General features: G+C 44.1%; 1 protein-coding gene across 1 annotated transcript in view; it reads left to right on the forward strand.

Annotated features, from left to right (window-relative positions):
* Positions 1–21,744, forward strand: part of TAC1 (tachykinin precursor 1) — an 86,966-nt gene that overhangs the window by 54,280 nt on the left and 10,942 nt on the right. The gene's annotated exons all lie outside the window — the stretch shown is intronic.

Here is a 21,744-nt window from a genome sequence, read left to right on the forward strand (position 1 = left end):
GAAGCCGGACTGTGAGGGGTCGAGGGATCCGTTCGTCTCGAGGAAAGCGGCCAACTGCTTGTTGACGGTCTTCTCGATGACTTTGGCTGGAAACGGGAGGAGCGAGATGGGGCGGTAATTCTTGAGGTCGGTGGGGTCCGCTGTTGGTTTCTTGAGTAGGGCGCTGAGTTCGGCGTGTTTCCAGCTCTCGGGGAAGATGGTGGTGTCGAGGGATGTGTTGATGATGTCTCGCAGGTGGGGTGCGATGACAGCGTCGGCTTTGTTGAAGACGTGGTGAGGGCAGGGGTCGGTCGGTGATCCGGAGTGGATGGAGTTCATCGTGCGGATGGTGTCTTCGGTGCTGATCGGGGTCCAGGCGTGGAGGGTGGTGGTGGGGGGTGGTTGTTCGGTCATGGTGTGCGTCGGTTGGTTGTTGAAGCTGTTGTGTATGTCCGCGATCTTGTTGTGGAAGTATGAAGCCAGGGAGTTGCAGAGGTCTTGCGATGGGGTGATGTCGTTGTTTCCTGCGCTGGGGTTGGAAAGCTCTTTGACGATGTTGAAGAGTTCCTTGCAGTTGTGTGCGTTGTTGTCCAACCGGTCCTTGAATGCTGTTTTCTTGGCGGCGCGGATCAGCTGGTGGTGTTTCCGGGTGGCAAGTTTGAAGGAGGTCCTGTTGTCCGGTGTCGGTTCCCTTCTCCAGACTTTCTCGAGGGCTCGGCAGTTCTTCTTGGAGCTCTTGAGTTCGTCGGTGAACCATGGGGCTTTCTTGCTGCCGGGTCTGCTGGGCGGGGTCCTCAGTGGGGCGAGTTCGTCCGCGCAGTTGCTGATCCACTTCGTGAGGTTGTCGGCGGCCTGGCTGGGGTTCGCTGAGCTGGCAGGAGGGTGCTGGCTCAGGGAGGTGGCGAGCTGGTCTGCTGTGATCTTGTTCCAGCTTCTGCGGGCGGTCTGTTGCTGGTGGTGGTGGGTCGTTGTTTTCTTGAAGGTGAAGTGGACGCAGCTGTGGTCCGTCCATTGAAGCTCTGTGGTGTGGCTGAAGTTGATGTCCTTGCTGGATGAGAAGACAGCGTCGAGTGTGTGTCCGGCGAGGTGGGTGGGGGTGGACACCAGTTGCTTGAGTCCCAGGTTGGTGAGGTTGTCGAGCAGGGTGCTGGTTTATTTTGGTGATGCTGATGCCCACCTGGGTATCCTGGGTATCCTTACTTCCAGCGCCTATAATTTATACTGTTACTAGCAGCCCGTCCCGACCTTGTCCGGGAGCAATAAGGCTTCCCAGACCCCCGCCCGCCCGCCCCGTTGAAAATATAGTTTACAACAGAATGTTCATGTGCAAAATTCCACTACCACAAAGTTCCAAGAAGTACAAACATATTCGCAGAAACAGGATTTCTGTGCGTCTCCACACCTTCCATGAGAGCAGCAGTCGGGGGTATAGAAAAACGCGTAGGCGCAAGTATTTGTAAGCTTCCCTTTCGCTTCCCTTTCACTTCCGGGAGGCATAAACATACGGTGGTCGAGGGGATTTAAACCAGATAGATGTTCTTTTAACACCTGTCTCCTACGCCCTGGAGAGTCCTGGCCCACAGCTATTAGCCCGGCCCCGCCCGTCCCGTCCCCCGCCTGCCCTGACCCCCGCCTGCCCCTGCAGCAGCCTGGCCCCCGCCCAGCCCCCGCCCGGCCCCCGCCCGGGCCGTCCCCCGCCTTTCCAGACCCCCACCTGCCCCGACATGGGTCCCCTTACCTCAGCCCCCGCTCCTCAGTTTACCGCTCCTCGCCGCTTCACCTCACCGCCGCTGGCCTGTTCGTTGCTCCTCACGTCACTGCTCCTCACCCGTGCCATGTCCGCCGCTCCTCGTCTGGCTCCTGGACGCCTCTCCTCCCCGCGCTCCTGACGTTAGCACGCACGTCGCGGCCGGCGCTACTTCGGAGGGACTACTTTTTTTTTACTATAAATTTTTGAAATAACGTTTTTTTAAAAATTTATACAGCCTATAACCATCTACACACCCTGACGATTCCAACAGTGAATCGGGTGTGTGGATTGGCGCTGTAGTTCCCGAGTTTACCCGCCTCAAAGGCTGAAAGTTCTTCCTTTATTATAGTAGTATAGATACACACTAGATACTTTGGGTCAAGGGTAACTATACACATTCAAACAGTAATATAACATTTATATATACAATTAAAATAGGGTCTTTTCCCCCCAAAAAGTACACTTTTGCTGATACCTTTCTGTGTCATTGCAGTTAAAAAACAGTTCTATCAATACATTCTCTATTGAGTGCTCTACGCACTCTAAAATTGCCCTCTCTCCATGTAAGACAATGACAAGATAATGACCCTAAAAGCCTGCTCCCCTATCTTCCCACTATATTGTCAATTTGTTCCTGAAATCTCCTCTTATATCTGTTCTCAGCTCTATTCCAGATTTCCATTCTTCACATTTGTATTTTTGCACCGTGTATTTTTCTATGTCAGTTACCCTCTCTCTTTCTACTCTTCACTGCCTATAAATGCTCCTACTGGTACTGAAACTAAAGCGGTGATTTCTGTCCTTTTATCTGGTTGACAGATTCCAGCAAGCAAGAATAAAATATTCCTTCTCTGTCATTTCCTCTTCGCTTGACACTTTCCACAAGGCTATTTTCTATTCCTATCATAAAATTAAAATACATATCTACCACTAGGTGAAATGGAACCTTGCTCAGCTACCACCTCGACTTCCTTACCATAAGCCTGTTGTATGATAATAAAGTCTTCTATCAGGTCCAGAGGTTTGTCGCACAGTTCTTAGTGCATGATTTAACTAGGATTCTGATAATTTGCATGCATGAGCTTATTAGGTTTAGGAATTAGTTAATGATTTGAATCGAAGTAAATACAACCTTATTATACTCACACCAGTTGCTTCTGCTATTTGCTGTGAGTCTCTCCTGGTGTCTTGAATGCTGCATAGATGAGTCATCAACAGGGTCAAGTCCTGTGTACTCTTCTGAGACAATGTGACCCTAGAGTCCTCCCACACCGTGAACTAATCCAGAAAAAGCCTTGTTTTACCCTCTATTTTCATGCAGGTGAGAGGAGAGGAATGTCTCACTGTGTTATTTGATTTGATGCCAGATTCAGACATACTTACCTGGTAAAGTGCACTTGATTTTAGGTGCCTTTTTAGAATACCTTTTCAGCGTACCACCTTAGCCTTTTTCCTAGCAGCCTGCAGTCTAATTTTATATTTTCTAACCTGGGCACCGGATCTGTTAAAAAGTTCTGAGCATATGGATGAACTAGTTAGGGTTAAAACAAATATTGTGGGAAACATGTTTAGGAATACCTCTTTATGTGCCTATCCTGTGCGTCTGCTGTTTTGCTGCAGGGTTCCTTATCCTAATACTGCTTTGAAGGCCATCTGTTGGCAGGGGATAGCTTTGTGCCCTTCCTTAAGATCACATGAAAATAAGGCCCTTCTGCACCTGTTCACCAACTTTTGATCTCTTTGCACCATTTAACTACTCCTCCTGGGGTATCCTGCATGGGTGTCTAGGTTAACAGCAGAGAAGTTTAAGGTATCTTCACTGTTTGGGATTGTTAGGACATATAATGAGCTAGGGCAAGATTTTCTACTCCTTGTATCTCTAATGCTGCCTTAAAGTTCTCTGTTTCCTCCTCCCTTATGTGATTAACCCTAGTACATTTCTTCTTTAGGTTTCCAAATTCTCAACCAGCAGTGGTAGGTTGTGCCTACCACAGATTCTGGGTGGTAAAGTATAAACCCTTTACTTAACTGCCTGTAGCAATCCATGGGCCTCATTTATGAAAAGTGACGCATCGTTGCGTGAAAACAGCGATGCGTCACTTTTCACTGCGCACTCCTTGCGACACCAATGATGCGTCATATTTAATGTATGACGCATCATGTCGCAAGGACGTACAGATAAGTCAGTATTTCTGACGCATCTGTAAGCGCAAAAGTGACGCATTGCTGGAGTGTGTCACAAAAGTGACGCAACTCCAGCAATGCGTCCTTTCACATGGGGAAAGTCCCATGTGAAAGGGCTTGCGTCAGTCTTACGCCTGCTTTGAGGCAGTCGCAAGATTTTGACGCAACAGCGTCCTAAAAGTGACGCAGTGAAATCTCATAGATTTCACTGCGTCACTATTACGAGGCTTTTTGCGGGGGAACGCCCCCTCTGCATACATTATACCTGACGCAGGTATAATGTGGCGCAGGGGTTTAAAAAGTGACGCATCTACCTAGATGCGTCACTTTTAAATATGGCGCAACAAGGCGCATTTTGTACGCCGCTGGTGCGTCACAAAAAGTGACGCACCGGCGGCGCAAAACTGATGCAAGGCCTCATAAATAAGGACCCATGAGTCCACAGTTCTCCACATCTGAGTCTAGGCTATAGAAACACTGCTGTGGCATTTAATATATTCTTGGATCTCACCTACAATGATCCTTTTTAGAGGCGAAGTAGTGCTTGTTATTTGCGTGAACTCAACATTAAGCTTTAGGTCATATCGTCCTTGGTTTGTGATTTGCCACATTTGTTATTCCCTTTTGTTTGATTCTTTGTTTATGGGTCTGACTTTTTATAAGCAGTGCAGAACTGCAGAATATCACTCAATCAGTCTTGAATAAATTCATTATTGTATTATAGTAATAAGCCAACTGGTTAATCTTCAACATTCCTGGACATACATAATATATAATGGTTAAGTGCCTCCAGTGCAACTATATGGCCAGAAGTTTCCCAGCACAATTATTTTGGGCCCAGAAACACTTGTAATTCTGATTTCCAGACTTTCACCCAGAGTTATTGGTCCTGGCGAAATGCTCAAACACATAATGAGGGCCTTTGTTTACTGGCTCACCACATTAATGGGGTTCTGTAAGTTGCATCCGCCACATCACAGCTGTTTTGCTTTGTATTACAGTACCTTGGTTCTAATGTCCCCCTAAATGCTCCTCATTGATGCAGATGCATCTACAAATTGGTATATATGATACTCAATGCCCCAAAACTTACCAAACCAATGGTCTAGGACCTGTATGATAAACTTAACTACTCTCTTTATCCACCACAGGCTTCAAGAAGTAATTCACCCTTATTCGTCTGCTCATGCTTTGCACCCAGATACTGGCATTCCCTTCCCCTAAGCTCTGCCTAGCTGCCTCCAATTTATTCTTCAAAGACCTCTAACCCCTTTTGTTCTGTCATCACATTTGTATATGATGTTCCCTAAGCTCCCAAATGTAGAAACTCAGCTACTTTTTCTAGCTCTCTCCCTCCCCCCCTCTATTTGTGTACCTCCCTTCCGATACATTGTCTCTATTATACCTTTTCAAGTCTTTCCTTTTCTTCCTGGCAATCCTCATCCCAATGCTAAATGCCAAGCCTATGGTAACCACTTTACTCCAGACCTTACATACAATGTCTGCAGTCCTGCATATTTCACATACAAAGCCTTGATTTCAGGATCATCAGTCTAATGATTTAAATGGAAGCAAAAAGGACAACACCCAGAATGCATTATGCTATCACGTAAAAAACTAGGACTGGAAAAAGTGTCCTTAATAACCTCATTGTAAGAAATCCTTAGTAACTTGATTTCACACCCTGCTACTAGATGTGTTTATATTATTCTCTCTGCACAGTGCTCTGATGCCATTGAGAGGGTTCTCACTAAACAGAAGTCTTACATAAATAAATAAGTGATCATGAGGTCTGGATCCACAGGCAATACCTTACAGTACGTTATAGTTGCCTATCGAACGTTAGCTGCCAAATCCCATGGTTTTTAAACTGTACATTATAACCATAATACGTCTCCAACTGAAGTTCATTTCAGCAGGTTTCTAGGGATTTTTGGAACATTGGTTTCCACAATGACCACTTTGCAAAGCCTTTTATTTATACTTCTTGAGTTTTTATTGGTCAGTGCTGGAGTACATGCTAGGCATGTAGCAGTATTATTGCTGTTCTGTGCTGCTATTAAGTCTTTATTCTGTGCTCTCTGCCTCTTCATTAGGGACGCACTGGACCAGTTCCTGACCTATGCCCACCCCGTGCCCCTGGCTTCAATAACTGCTGGGCACAACCTTTGCCCCTTCCCACTTTTTATGACTTTCAAATCAACAGGCCACTTCTTTGTGATTTGAGTTACAATTATGGTACCCTCTAAATGTGAAAAGAGTCCCAGATCTTATAGTTTATTAGTTGAAACTGATCCACCTTCCTACAAGCACAAATTGTAAATGTTCCTACTTCTCAAGGTTGTGCCTTGATCCTAAACATTGCTGTTATATTTTCCATAATGAAGATAGCACAATAACTTGGGCAATTCAGCATGACTAAGGGCAAATATTTTTCAGTTTTGGCATCCAAACATATCACCAACTAACAATCATATAAATTACCATATATCTATACATTTCTGATCCTTTTGTTTTGAGGATATTTTGAAGGTAACAGCTATTTACATGGCTGCCCGGTAAATAGTGAATCTTTTCTGCAATTTACTCGTTCGCTGACTGAAAAGTAGAAATGATGTACTATTTAGCCGGTGGCCTTGAACATAGTAGAGAAACTTCACTATTTCCAGGTTGCTCGATAAATAATAAAGCTTCTGCACTGTTCGGTTGGCAGTTTTTAGAAAACGTTCCCCCACCCTGAGCCTGCCAACATCCTGCCCTAAGGGGACCCTTTCCCCTTTGCAAATTACTAATCATCCCAACTCAGGGGTCCTTTGCTCATCAATGGTTTGCAACAGCAATTGCAGTCACAAACTATTAAAGCATTCCTTTCTGGATTATGAATGAGAGGTAGGCAATCCCTTTTATGAACCCTCCTGTTTGCAATTTAGAAACAATTGCAAAAGTCCTTTTACTCGTCTAAATACATTTCCAAGTCATTGAATGGGTTTTGTACATAATGATAAGTACATTTGTGGTTACAAACCTGGATATTGTGTGACACAAGACCCTTAGTGCTAAAACTAGCTTAGATGCAGATAGTAATTTACTAATTTACATGTCTAAAGGTCTCAAATGTTTGAATGTTTCTTAATTATTTTGACAGACTTGGCACAGAATGCCACTCCATCACACCATGGGCCAAAACATTGTGACTTGAGAGACCCTTTATGAAGCTGTCTCATATTCCACATATGCTTCAACAACTGTACATTTACCTGCTGATGTGGCTAATGGTACAGATGATTAGAACCTTTGCAAGACCAGATAAAGCTGTTTACTCTTCTAAATCTATATTCTTGCTCTTATTCCTAAAGCAATGGGAAGGTACAAGGGCACGATATAGGATTACCAAAATGTTATTGGAACATCTCCTTTTCTGCAGCAAATCAGTGCATTATGGAATTATTAATTCTGGTTCAGTTCAATTAAATCTGACTGAAACACCTGAAAACCGTGATCTGTAAGAGCGAATCCTAAAAATGGAAAAGTTGTATCCCAGTAACGTTGAGCCATCTAATATTTAGGGTGATTTTCTGAAATTAGAAACAATTGCATTGGGCCACTTATAAATTGACCATCTCAGTATAATTGAGAGGCTTCATTCTAATCTCATGACTGAAGTAAAAAGAACTATGGACCTGATTTAGAATTTTGAGCATGGAGTTATATCCTTCAGAGACCAGGTTCAGCCCAGTTGGAAATTTTTACTTGGGAGCTTGAGTCAAAATCTTCAGTGGGGAAATGCAGCAAGTAGCAAAGGAGGGCTCCACGAGGTCAGATAGCCATTGGATGTGGTCCTGGTGAAGCTGTTGGCTTTTGGTTGAAAAGCTCAGGGTGGGAGGAATTTGAGTTTTCCACTAAAGGAAGGTCACAAGCTGGCCAGATACTAGTGGCCCGTTCACCTGGTCAATGTTTTTTTGTTTGCATTTATTCTGTTTTTTTTAGCTTGTATTCCTCTGGCTGGGGAAGGTGGCAGGCTGAAGCTGAGCAGAGCTCCATGAGTATGGATACCTTCTCCACGAGGTTCAACTGAATTGAATTTGCTGCTGTGGTAAATCTTTGAACGGAAGAAGACTGAATCTTCAGCCCATTGGCAATGTACCTTGGTCGGGTTGGGTTGGCAGGTTTGCCTGGATCTTAGTATGTCTTTGGAGCCAAAAAGATTCAAAGCCCAAAGTCTCTCTGATGTTAGGAAAAGTATATTTTGACAGCACTAAGGGGTTGTTAGATCTGGGGGTCTCTAGTTGTCAGAGGTAGGTACCAATGTCCAAATAGGGACCCTTGATTTTAGTCAGGGTAAGGGGGATACACTCTTTAGATAACCCCTGCTCACCCCCTTGGTAGTTTGGCAGTATCTTTATCTAAACTACCCAAGACCAAATTGACAAATATCCAACATACACAGTTCAAGAATATGATTTTAAAAGAGTTCTAGGGTTTGCGTCAAAATAATTCACAGTTGCGTCACGCTTAGACCAAAGTACCTTTAGATGCGACAAAAGTTCCAAATGGAAGCTGCAGCGTTGAAAAAGAAACAATGCGTCACTCCTGAGACCCTGGGGAGGCGATGCGACAGCCCCACTGGACGCAGCGAGCGTGTTGCGACAAATCCGGTCTGCATGGGGAGGGATGCGATAACTTGTATAGATTCCGGTGTGCAGGTTCGGTAGGAAGCATCTCGCACAGGCACGATGCGACGATCTTCAGGACGGCGACGATCTCAGGTGCAGCAGCGATGCGCAGCGCAGCGTCAATCTTCTCCTCTTGCTGCCCCTCGATGCGATAGCTCTGCGACTGCGACGTGAAACGGTCCGCAAGCAAGTGGTGCGCTGATCTCCCCCAGTGATGAAAGGCTCTGCGACGATACTTGCAGCGACAGGAATCTTCCCGCACCGGGGCGATGCAAGCGAACGATGCATTGGTTCTTGCAGTAGCAACAGGCGCTGCGACGATCTAGATCTTCGCGGCAACAGGAATTTCCTCGCACCGTCGACGATACGCTCTGCAAGCGAGCGATTCGTGAAAGTTGCAGATCTTCTTCTTTCCTCCTTGTTCAGCTCCCCAAACAGCAGGCACAACTTCCAGAGGCTCCACAATTGGATTAAGCACTCTAGGAAGGGCAGAACAGCAGAGTTCGGGGGAAGCTGGGGGTGAAGTCCTTTTGTTCCTGGGACTTCTTAATAGGAGGCCAGCTCTACTCAGGACCTTGAAGATCTCTTCAAGCAAGGCGACACAGCAACAGCAAAGTCTTTCCCCTCTCCTTGGCAGCAAAGCAACTGCAGGTCAGTCCACAAACACACAGCAGGACAGTCCTTCCTCTTCAGTCTTCCAGCTTTCTCCTTGGCAGAGGTTCCTTCTTGATTCCACATTTACATTTATAATCTAATTTTCTGTGGTCTGGGTTGCCCTTTTTATACCAGCCTTTCCTTTGTTCTCTGGAGGCAGAGAGGCCTTGGCTTAGTCAGAGCCAGTTCTGGTCAGTCCTGGAGCACTTTGTTTTCCTGACTTCTTCTTTCCTTTCAGAGAGAGGGGCAGGGTCATCAGCCGCCCAGAAGGAGGTGGAACCAGCATTGCGGAAGGCAAGCACAACCCTATTCAGGCCCAAGTGCTATTCCCTCCCACCACTCAAGATGCAGATGCAGCTATTCAGCCTAGGGCTGACTCATCCAGCCTCCTGGGGCTCCCCAGCCTCTGTTACTCACAAACCAGGCAATCAATTCACAAACAGGCCAAGGCACACAGAAAGGTCAGACAAAAGTACAGCCACTTTCTAAAAGTGCTGTCCTCAAACACAGGATTTAAAAACCATCCTTCCTAAAAGATAGCTTATTCAATTCTGAGTTTAGGGATACCAGACTTTAATTTTCGATCTTGCTCCTATGGGAAGATATGCAGGTAAACATTTAGCACAGCATTCCCCATTATAGCCTCTGTGCAAGATAGCCCTCTCAATAGTGAAAACGAAATTGGCAGTATTTCACAATCAAGGAATGCCACCTACATCAGGACATGCCCTACCTTTCAAATACACTGTACCCTGCCCAGGGGGGCACCTTGGACTTTCCATAGGGGTGTACAATGTGTACAGAGAGGGAAGGGTTAGGCCTGGCCACTGTGGACACTGGTCAGGTCAGCATGGCAGTTAGCAACTGCACACAGGCAGTGCAGTGGCAGGCCTGAGACACAATTTTAGAGCTACTTATGTGGGTGACACAACCAGCGCCACAGGCCCACTAATAGCATTTGAATCACCAGCCCTGGCACACTCAGTGCACTTTACTAGGGCCTTACTGGTGAAACAAATATGCCAATCATGGAGGTCCAATCACAATAACAATTTACTCAGGGAGCACTTGCCCTTTGACACTGATCAGCAGTGGCAAAGTGCCCAAAGCATCTAAACCAGCAAAAACAAAATCCAGCACAGCATCAAAAATACAGGAGGAAGAGGCAAAAAGTCAGGGGAAACCACGCTAAAGATGCCAGGTCTAACAGGGGTCAAGACTCACTCCAGCGGGGAACAAAGAAGGGGCCTGTGCAGGTGTCATCTTCCTAACAGGAGATTTCCCATTCAAAGTGCATTCATTTTCTGGGCACTACGTCAGGAACAGAAACACTTCCCCACTCCCAGGCCTTTCTCTCTGCTCTTGGAGCAGTTTCCACATCTCTTTTAAGGCTAAAGCCCTTGGGGTATACCACACAAACTATGGTCATTTCCCCACAGAAGAGTTGTTCTAGTTCCACAATGTGACTAACAGCACTGAAATCGGCAAGCGAAGGACACCGCTGATGCCATAATTGATGGCATCAATGAAGTCCCCTAAGACTGCGCTGTAACACATACAATTGCACACTCTAATTATACCTGACTATTCGAACATGCAAAGGAATCTTCTGTGATTATTATATTAGTTTTGATGAATATGACACCACTTTTTGGGCATGTGATATCACTTCAGGGGAATATTGCTACACATGGAACATGGTAAGTGTTAGAAACATGTAAGCTTTGTTTCGTGATAACTTTATTTCGGTCAACGACCATAAAAGCACAAGCAAAGTATGTACATACAATAAAATACATAAATAATTAAGAACCAGCAGTTAAAACATTATTAAACAATCAGTTATCCACGAAATATTAGTCACAATTAATCAAAGTGGACCTTCTGCGCCACATACCGTACAAAAAGCGGGAGACCGAGAACACAATAAGGGGGGATGTATCATATTTTAAAATTCTAACGGCTTGAGCACAATGTTTTAGACCCAGATTTCTACATAGTGGTACCAGCCAGGCTATCCGGATTACGCTATAAGCAGGGCAAAAAAACAAAACATGGGCAATGTCTTCTTTGCCATTGTTGCAGACAGGGCAGATTCCCTCCTCTTGACCTGCCCATTTGCAGGTCAGTGTCCCAAGTGGCAGGCAGCGGTGCCTTAATTGTGTATATAGTTTTCTTGCAGGGTGAGGTTCTATTTGATCCAGAAATTCCTCCCTACTGGGCACGAGTTTTACCTGCAAAAATTCCGAAGACAACCTGCCCATACTTGGCGAACGGTGCAGCAGACTTAGGTTGTAGTGCCTCAGAGAGGCCAGCAGCACAGTTCTCCTCAGCACTGGACAACTCTCCGCCGGGGTCTCCCATATTTGGGACATTCCTATTCGATAGGCAATAGTTTTAATATGGAGCAACCAGGGTATTTTCTTGCTCTTCAACGTCCCCCAGACAGCAGCGAACTCAGCTCTATAATCTGCAAGCTCCGGTACTGTCCAGAGCCTTCTCCAGTACAGGAGGGGTCGGGCCGCTAATAGTTCAGAGATGGGCTCCACACCTAGGTCAAATCTCAAGGGTATGAGCGGGGTGCTTTGGGGTAGACCAATAAAATTCCTCATAAAGGCCTGTTCAACCCTGAGATGGCTTGCTGTACTCGAATGTCCCCAAAGTTCTGCACCATAAGTTACAGCAGGTCTAACTTGAACACTGTAGATTTCAAGCGCTGGGGAGACTGGCTTAAATTGCGTTGTCCGCTGAAACATACCTATGCCACCTAAAATCTGTGAGAGCTTTAGGGTAGATTTGGATACCTGAGGGCCCCAACCAAAGTCCTCAGTCAAAGTGACCCCCAGGTATACAAAAGTTCTCACCCTTTCGAGCGGGATGCCGTTTAATGTGGGGTTAGGGCGAGTGCGTTTCGGGGGCCCGAAGATCATAAATTTCGTTTTCTCTGTCCCCGCGAGGCGCAGAATGAAACAAAACCCTCCAGAACCCGCTGGATGCCTGTTGATGTTCGCGACAACAATAGGGTGTCGTCTGTGAACATCAGAGCAGGCACCCAACCTGACGCCAACCAAGGGGCATCGCTATCCCTGACTCTCTCAAGTTCCCCAACCAGGCCATTTATATAGAGACTAAAGAGCCTGGGAGCCAGGGCGCAGCCCTGGTGTACGCCTCTAGTTACAGGGAAACGTGCAGATAGTTCCCCGTTCTTCCCGCACCTCACCCGGGCATAGTTCCCTTCATGAAACCGCTTCAAGACCTCCAATAGATAGGGAGGAAGGCCAAGATCTTTTAAGACCCTCCATAAACTCTCCCTCGGCACAAGGTCGAAAGCGGCCCGCAGGTCTACGAAGACCAGGTAGAGGCTGCCACCCTCGACACTTACGGTCTTCCAGAAAAGGACCTGCAGCCTAAAGAGTTGGTCCGTGGTCGAGATCCCTGATATAAAACCGGCCTGGAGGATAGTCATTACTTCATGCTCCTCCGCCCATCCCAGTATTCTATCCAGGAGTATCCGGCCCATCAGTTTCTGTGTAGTATCCAAGAGACTGATTGGTCTATAGTTTGACGGCTCCAAAGGGTACCCCTTCTTGAAAATGGGGACGATCTCGGCCCCCGCCCAGGTGTCAGGTATCTTTGCCCCCAGTAAGACCGCATTAAACAATACGGTTAGGTACGGAGCCCAGATCTTTGGCTGAGAACGAAAAAGGTCACTCTGTTCCCTATCCAGGCCTGGTGCTTTGTTAGGGAGTTGTCTGTGATTGCAGTCTCCACCTCCTTTGCTGAAATACTCTCACCACTTCTCGGGGCCATCCTCACCTCGATGTCCCTATGGTCTACCTGGTGTTCCATGCTCGAGGCCCCCCGCAGTCGATACTCGTGCGGGACTCTTGGGCAGGAGAGACCCAGGAGGGACCTTCTAACTCTGGCATCCCAGACCTATCTAAATGGTCACTGTAGCTGGGCACAGGGCTAGTATAGAGTACAGAGAAATGCACCTCCCACACTGTGGGGGGGATATTTGGTAGAGGGGTCCCCCCACCATCATTTGTACCGGAATTTACTAATGCCCAGAATAGTTTGGCATCTTTTGTCACAAGGGCACCTCTGAGTTCCTCCCACCTGGCTTCTTCCCACTCTCTTTTGCCCCTGGTCAGCTCCTTTTTATAGATCAGTCTAGCTGCCCAAATGTTCTCTCTGCCTTTTGCCTTGATTGCCGCAAGGAGCTCCTTTTTTGAGTTCCTGCATGCATCATTAAACCAGGGCTGAGTTTTTGGAGCATGCTTCTTAATTCTACTTATGGGGTAGAACACATCCCCTAGTACCTCAACTAGCTGTTTATGCGTATCTAATGCCTACTGCCAGCCAGGCGAGTCACCCATCTGTGCAATAAAAGGGATAGCGAGTTGGTAGATTTTGGCAAGCTTCGAGGTTGAATCTACAAGGAGGGGCCACTTAACCCTCCTTCTGTTATTAGTCAGCGTGAGGGGAAGTGTCATCGTGGCAGGTATGTGGTCAGGGGTGGTTGCAGTCTCCACCTCCTTTGCTGAAATACTCTCACCACTTCTCGGGGCCATCCTCACCTCGATGTCCCTATGGTCTACCTGGTGTTCCATGCTCGAGGCCCCCCGCAGTCGATACTCGTGCGGGGACTCTTGGGCAGGAGAGACCCAGGAGGGACCTTCTAACTCTGGCATCCCAGACCTATCTGAATGGTCACTGTAGCTGGGCACAGGGCTAGTATAGAGTATAGAGAAATGCACCTCCCACACTGTGGGGGGGATATTTGGTAGAGGGGTCCCCCCACCATCATTTGTACCGGAATTTACTAATGCCTAGAATAGTTTGGCATCTTTTGTCACAAGGGCACCTCTGAGTTCCTCCCACCTGGCTTCTTCCCACTCTCTTTTGCCCCTGGTCAGCTCCTTTTTATAGATCAGTCTAGCTGCCCAAATGTTCTCTCTGCCTTTTGCCTTGATTGCCGCAAGGAGCTCCTTTTTTGAGTTCCTGCATGCATCATTAAACCAGGGGTGAGTTTTTGGAGCATGCTTCTTAATTCTACTTATGGGGTAGAACACATCCCCTAGTACCTCAACTAGCTGTTTATGCGTATCTAATGCCTACTGCCAGCCAGGCGAGTCACCCATCTGTGCAATAAAAGGGATAGCGAGTTGGTAGATTTTGGCAAGCTTCGAGGTTGAATCTACAAGGTGGGGCCACTTAACCCTCCTTCTGTTATTAGTCAGCGTGAGGGGAAGTGTCATCGTGGCAGGTATGTGGTCAGGGGTGGTTGCAGTCTCCACCTCCTTTGCTAAAATACTCTCACCACTTCTCGGGGCCATCCTCACCTCGATGTCCCTATGGTCTACCTGGTGTTCCATGCTCGAGGCCCCCCGCAGTCTATACTCGTGCGGGGACTCTTGGGCAGGAGAGACCCAGGAGGGACCTTCTAACTCTGGCATCCCAGACCTATCTGAATGGTCACTGTAGCTGGGCACAGGGCTAGTATAGAGTATAGAGAAATGCACCTCCCACACTGTGGGGGGGATATTTGGTAGAGGGGTCCCCCCACCATCATTTGTACCGGAATTTACTAATGTCCAGAATAGTTTGGCATCTTTTGTCACAAGGGCACCTCTGAGTTCCTCCCACCTGGCTTCTTCCCACTCTCTTTTGCCCCTGGTCAGCTCCTTTTTATAGATCAGTCTAACTGCCCAAATGTTCTCTCTGTCTTTTGCCTTGATTGCCGCAAGGAGCTCCTTTTTTGAGTTCCTGCATGCATCATTAAACCAGGGGTGAGTTTTTGGAGCATGCTTCTTAATTCTACTTATGGGGTAGAACACATCCCCTAGTACCTCAACTAGCTGTTTATGCGTTTTTAATGCCTACTGCCAGCCAGGCGAGTCACCCATCTGTGCAATAAAAGGGATAGCGAGTTGGTAGATTTTGGCAAGCTTCGAGGTTGAATCTACAAGGTGGGGCCACTTGACCCTCCTGTTATTAGTCAGAGTGAGGGTAAGTGTCATCGTGGCAGGTATGTGGTCAGGGGTGGTTAGTCCAAATGACCCTGGTTTGAAAGTTACTACCAGGGCATTGTGATCACTGTCCTGTCTTTGGATGACCCTAAATTCTTTCAGCTTATCCCAGTTTTTGGCATCCACCATTAGGTAAGCAGTTAGAGGAAGGCTGCAGCACTTTCTTGACTTGCTGTACATCTCTGGGATAGAATTGATTTTCATAAATGAAAACATAACAACTCTATAAGGATATCTGTCAGTGAAATTGAAGTGTTACATTTACATAGAAATTGAGTGAGAATGTCTGTTGTCTTTCAATAAAACTGCAGCCAACTGTTTTCGAGGAATCTCTTTGAAGACATCTGTTAGATTTAAGTGGAATTGCTATTTTTTGTTTGCCATGTATGTCAGAACATCTGTAGGCTGTCACTGGAATTGCAGCATTTTTCTCAATTGTCTCTGTCTATTAACTGTCATGTCCAGGCAAGATCTGTAAGTACATCAGTTGGGAGTCAATAGAATTTCAGTCAAATCCATGTAATCGTTATGAGGATACCCGATGTCTGTCAATGCAACTACAACCTTTCTACCCCATGCAATATAAGTAAAGAACATTTTTACTTATGAGTTAAACACCAGCTTCGGCTGTATGTGGAACATTTGTTAAGACTTATTTTAGCAATCATTGAGACATCAGACTTTGTTCTCTGCAAAATGTGTTTGAGGGCATCTTTTGGCTGTTAATTAAACTGCTGTTTTTCACTGTCATTTAATATCAAATGTGATGACGTCACTCTGTCAATAATGATAACTTTGGTGGTCTAATAGGTAACAACAGCACTGCTGTCAATTTCATCAGTAGTGCCATATGTGAGACCATAGGCAATGGCTTTGTTGTCACAAAGCTAATCGTAACTGAGCATTTTCAGGTGTCCTTATGCTATATATTATGACCATAACATTTCTTTAGCTTAATATCTTACAGAGAAAAATCTACATGTTATGCAAAAGGTAATAGTGTGTTATGGTCCTGTATTACAAGCAAGTCTGCATTTACTATCTTAAAACCTGTCTCTAATATTCCTATTACAGTCTATTTATGACAGCACTACTCATGTGCAATATATGGGATAAAATACCCCCTGCCAGACTTTACAAGGATATTGCGAGTTACTGAGGTGTTCTATGACCATATTGAGAAAAAAGTCTGAACTTCTTTGTGATGTTGACCAAAATTATAGGCTGAGTGTTTGGAAGATTAATACTTTCTTTTTTTCAAGGTTACTGGTCTCAAATGACAATAATAAAAGTGGATCGAATATTCTGCATATTCTAAGCAATTATTATGCATAGTGCACAAGGATTAATTGACTGTTTAGTAAGAAGTCTGAATTCCAAAATAATTTTCTGGCTTCCTATGGATTGAATTCTGTATCCAGATGAATGATATAATTCCCATGAAGAATGAAAATCCTTTACAGCTCCTCCCCATGATTTGTGGAGTTTCTGATTATTACTGTTTGTGTTTAGTATTTTAAAAACATAAGCTGATGTTGTCAAAGTGAGCTCTCTGCCCACGGTTAGTCGAGAGTGGGGATGCACGGGGACCTAGCTCCAATTTGAAGCTGGCCGCAATGGAGTTTTGGGCATATACACCAACTAGGTTTGTCCTGGCCAAAGAATTTACTTTCTGACTATGGGGAAGATTTCCATCTTGGCTTTGTAGATACTCTGTTGCAATGGCAACAGAGTAGCTATAGCACCAAGACAATGATCAGCCCACCAAATGTATATGCTGGTGAACCTTCGGTTTATTCATGGTGGAGACTACTCTGCATCTGCCATGATTAAACACCTCCAATGGCCCTATAGAGTAAGGGCCATCAAAGGTTGATCTCTAGTTCCGCCCACCTAATTTACATGGGCAGATTAAGATGTCGGTTTTCACTGCCCATCCCTTCCAGGAAAACCCCAAGGCAAGGGGCACTGAAAATGTCTAAATTATTCAAGCAAAAGAAGTCTCTTGGCCACAAGAGCATTTTCTAATTTGATGGGCAGCAGCTCTGTCTGGGCACCAGCGCATTTCACTCTGTCTCACTGATGGAGAATTGTGTCGCCCACCAAAAATGCCCTTAGTCTTTTAAGTACCAATCCACCACAGGAGTACACTTCTAAAGACCCTCAGGACTTCAGGGGAGGCACTTAGAGACTCATAGGGTGTCAGTCAGAGGCAAATTTCTAGGTGTAGGTCCAGTTGCCAAAAGCTGGGAAGCTGCAGGAAAAGCCTATTATAGCTTGTTGTATCCCTGTAGTCTGAAGAGATCAGCATAATGACCCTTGGATTACTTTTCCTGGGTACAAGAGGGAGCAGGTGCAGTCATTCAAGGCTTTTTTCAAGTCACAAACAGTATGCTCAGACTAATAATGTGTTCTGAAGTGGGTACCTGGAGACACATTTATACCTGGGGCAAGTTAGTGGATGATTATGAGTCTAAGGAATGCCCTAACCAATGGGTTAATAGTGCCTTGGTCCAACCCTACACACTCCGGACATTTTCAAGTTTAAGAAAGTCTTTGGCCATACTAAACTTGGGCTTTGAGGGCTGAGTGTGTGTGTATGTGGAGTATACTATTGTAACGCTACTGTCCTCTCACATCTGACAGAATTTAATTTAAGGAAGCCACTGTACCCATAATATACCCAGAGACAGAAGCCATGCACCGCAAAAGCAGGGTTTTACAGAAAACTGACAATGGATACACATGTCTTGGCATCATGTTTTAATATGTCAAAGTGTGCTCCAAGTGTTATTTGTAAATCCCAGAGACAGAAGGTTTGTAGAACCAATGCAGGGCTTTCCAGCAACCAGACATTGGATATACAAAAATTGTCTTTGCCATTGTGTTTCCTTCCTTTCAAGAATACCTCAAGTGTTATATATAAACCCAGCAATATTTGACATTGTAAATTCAAAAAGGATGCCCACAGCTGCCACCCTAAATATTCTATGGGATTCAGAGGAGTCCTTTTTGCCCATTCAAGCCTACCTGTCAACCACAGAGGCATTTTGCGTAGCTCCTGGGAGGAATTTCACAGCTCATTCATACCGGTTCAAATGTTGGGCACTGGCTGGGAGTAGTTGGAAAGCATATTCAAATTACCCCCCAGAAACATCAGGCAGAGAAAAGGCAACTTTCTAAAATGTCCCTTTCCTTAGTATTTATGAAAAATCCAACCTACAATAGTTGTTTAATTATTTTTCTAGCAAATCCTATTCTTGAGATACTGCATTAGGATTTGCATCTGTAATCTAGGTTTCTACATAATACAGCTAGGCTTGCCACAGTAAAAAATAGCTATTGAGTGCTAGTCACTGCAGAGGCATGCTAACATTACATTTCTACATGGCCTACTTTTAAATATCAGGCACCATGACTTGTGGGCTACAAGATCTACAGATAGGTGACTTATTTATAATTCAAAGAATTTATTTTGACATGTTCAAATATCGTTTTTGCACAGCTAGATCTAGGCTACAGTGCTAGGCCTGAAGCCATGTTTGCACCTCCACTATAGTAAAATTCTCAATAAGTGTTGCATTCTTCTTGTGGCATTTAAGTTCCAGGCTCTGGGTAAATCTTCTACCATATACTAGGTAAACTGCATATATATACCAGTTAGGAAAATGCTTATTTGACCATTTTTAAAGGGTTGCACAGTCACTTTACTACTGACTGCTGGGGGAAGTTCTAAAATCAAGAAATAATATAGAGTCGACCAATAGGCAAAAACATGATGTAAAAATTCCAAAAGGGTGTATTTCCTACAATACAGCAATATAAAAACAAATTGCTAAAGTGTGTCTACAGTGCCCAGCTCAGCAAGAAAAATGTGGCGCATTCAATATTCTGAAAACATTATACTCATGTTGTACACTCTACTTTCTCTACTTACTTAACGGAATGTTATGATGAAACATGAGAACCATCATGATTATTAAACTGCTTGCCAAGTTGGAAAGTGAAATGTTGCTTGTATTATTAGACGTTGGGCTGTTACTTAAAATAAACCTGTTACAATATAATCACACCTAACCTTTTGTAGCGAAATAATATTTACATGCAGTTATCTGACACTGATCCAGAGACACAGCACAGCTATCACCTCTCTCATTCTTTCAGATTGTGACACAGAGAGATAGTAACTCATTTGGAACACTGTAACAGCTGTGGAAGTGTTTCAGGCATGGTGATTATGGATTCTACTTATCTGCTGTGTGTTCTAGGGGGGGTGGAGGGCTTCATGGTGAAATTGTACATGTGGCTTGTGGTGCTGGTGAATTCAAAGCATTGGTAGCATGGCAAGAGATGAACTGAGGAGTGGACTTTAAATTATCTAGAGTTCAGGAAGAAGTACAGCATCAGAAGAACATACAGCAACTGGTTTATTTTTAGCACTGAGGGTGGGATGTAGGCCTGAAGACAGATTTACAATTAACTGTTTTTATTATAGCCAAATATTGTTTCAGGTGCATTACATGTAGTGTTATAATTCCCCATCTGCTTGTACTATGAGTGTGACTCTTCTCCATTGTGATTTGCATATGGAACATGAAATGGTTACACATTGAGGCTAGTGAAGAGATACTTAAAGTTTGTGGGCCTTATCATGAAGGCATGCATTCATGCATGCCATTCAAGGCACCTATTTTTATGCAATTGCATTTTCAAAGGATAGGGTGTGACTGTGAATAGTGGCTGTTTCATCCTACATATATGCAGCATGGAAACAAAGATCAGACTTACGCTCAAAATCGAATGTTGATAGGCAAGTCTGGACAATCTCTAATAGAGTCGCATTAGCTTAGGCTAGCATGCATGCACTTATACATCACGATTTATATACTAAGTATTTATTAGCTGGATTGCCAAATTTAGCAAGCTATGCCACAGGTATTATTGTTGAAAGCATGTGTATTGATAAAATAATTATCTTAACGAAAAAGAAGCTTGCCTTTAAAACCTATTGTATTATATTGTATCAAGGAAAGATTGGTAGATATTTTCTATCTGTGTGAGAAACGGGATCTAAACCTCTAGCATAAGAATTAGGATGATATTAAAACTACTACACAGTTTTTAAAGGATTATTAATTGTAACGTATTACTTTATCTGTGGAAATGCTGATGAAAAATTGAGTTGTGTATTGAATTTTAATTGTTATGGCCTGTTCGGCTGATGACAATAAAACATTGATTGAAAAGACATATATTTTTGCAATTTTCTTGTGGATTGTAAAACAAACTTGTTTAAAAATTAGTTTTTATACATTTTTTGAAAATTTAATTTAGGTGAGAAATTGATTTTTTATATCTGCAGTGGAAAAATAACTGAGCTGTTTGAAAGCCAAGCAGAATTCAACCACTTCTGTTGATCTGATTATTTTCTCCTTGAAGCAGTAATTAGTACTCCAATTCCATGTATAGTGTTTTGTTGTCAGGAAACAATGCACCAAATTCGGAAACCATTATATCATTGTGGGACAGTCACTGACCACTTATCATGGACGGTGAAATAAAAAAAATATCTTGTCAACACTTGTGATTAGTACGCTTTTAATTTAATGGATAACTTTCATTCATCCGTTTTGTCTCTGAATCACGTATTCATGTGAATATTTTATGCTAAATATATTGGAGAAATCATTTTGCTTTACTTTGCAAGAGACACACTGGATTATATTAATAACATGATGTAATAGATGTATTTGTAGAGAGCATGGTCACACCAAAGGGTATCTTAGTGCTGAACATCAGAATTGTATTGTTATCCAACTCAATAATAGTGATTTTATCAGCTTGGAAGGATGAAAGGCTGAGTGGACAAGCAGGATTTTAACCTTCAACCATGAGGTTAAGCACAGATTCTGAAAGTTGATGCTTTGACCTCTTATCAATTGGAGCAGGCAATTAGAAAGCAATTTGAATACTTCTCAACACTTTTGTATCCAATGTTTTAATAAAAGTAAACATTCATTAATAGTTTTTCCTTTTCATAATTCTCTTAACATCCCTTTTGTTCTATCACTTTAATTTCTCATATAAATACTTATTGAAGCACAACAAAATACAGTTTCGCATGAATGCATTTCGAAGCATTCATGGTCCCCCATCAAAATGTTGCATTTTGATCATTTTTGGTTTCTATGAGAGAAGTAAATACAATATTGTACTACGTTTTCTCAGCTTATATCACACATTTGCAAAACCATCTTTACCCCATATTACATATAATTACTTATTATTAGCCTAGAGCAAGAACATTGCTTTTCAAATCCAAGGGTCCAGTTCACCGGTTTACAAATGTTAGCTTGCAGAGAATGTTTTCCCATTTCACCTACAGTTGTATTGACTGCCTTTTATACCAGCTCTTATTTTTGCTTCTTGTGCTATCCTGGAAGCTGATTGGTAGCAGCAGCATTCTTGCTCT

This window comes from Lissotriton vulgaris, chromosome 10 (assembly GCF_964263255.1).
Source record: "Lissotriton vulgaris chromosome 10, aLisVul1.2, whole genome shotgun sequence".
NCBI lineage: Eukaryota > Metazoa > Chordata > Amphibia > Caudata > Salamandridae > Lissotriton > Lissotriton vulgaris.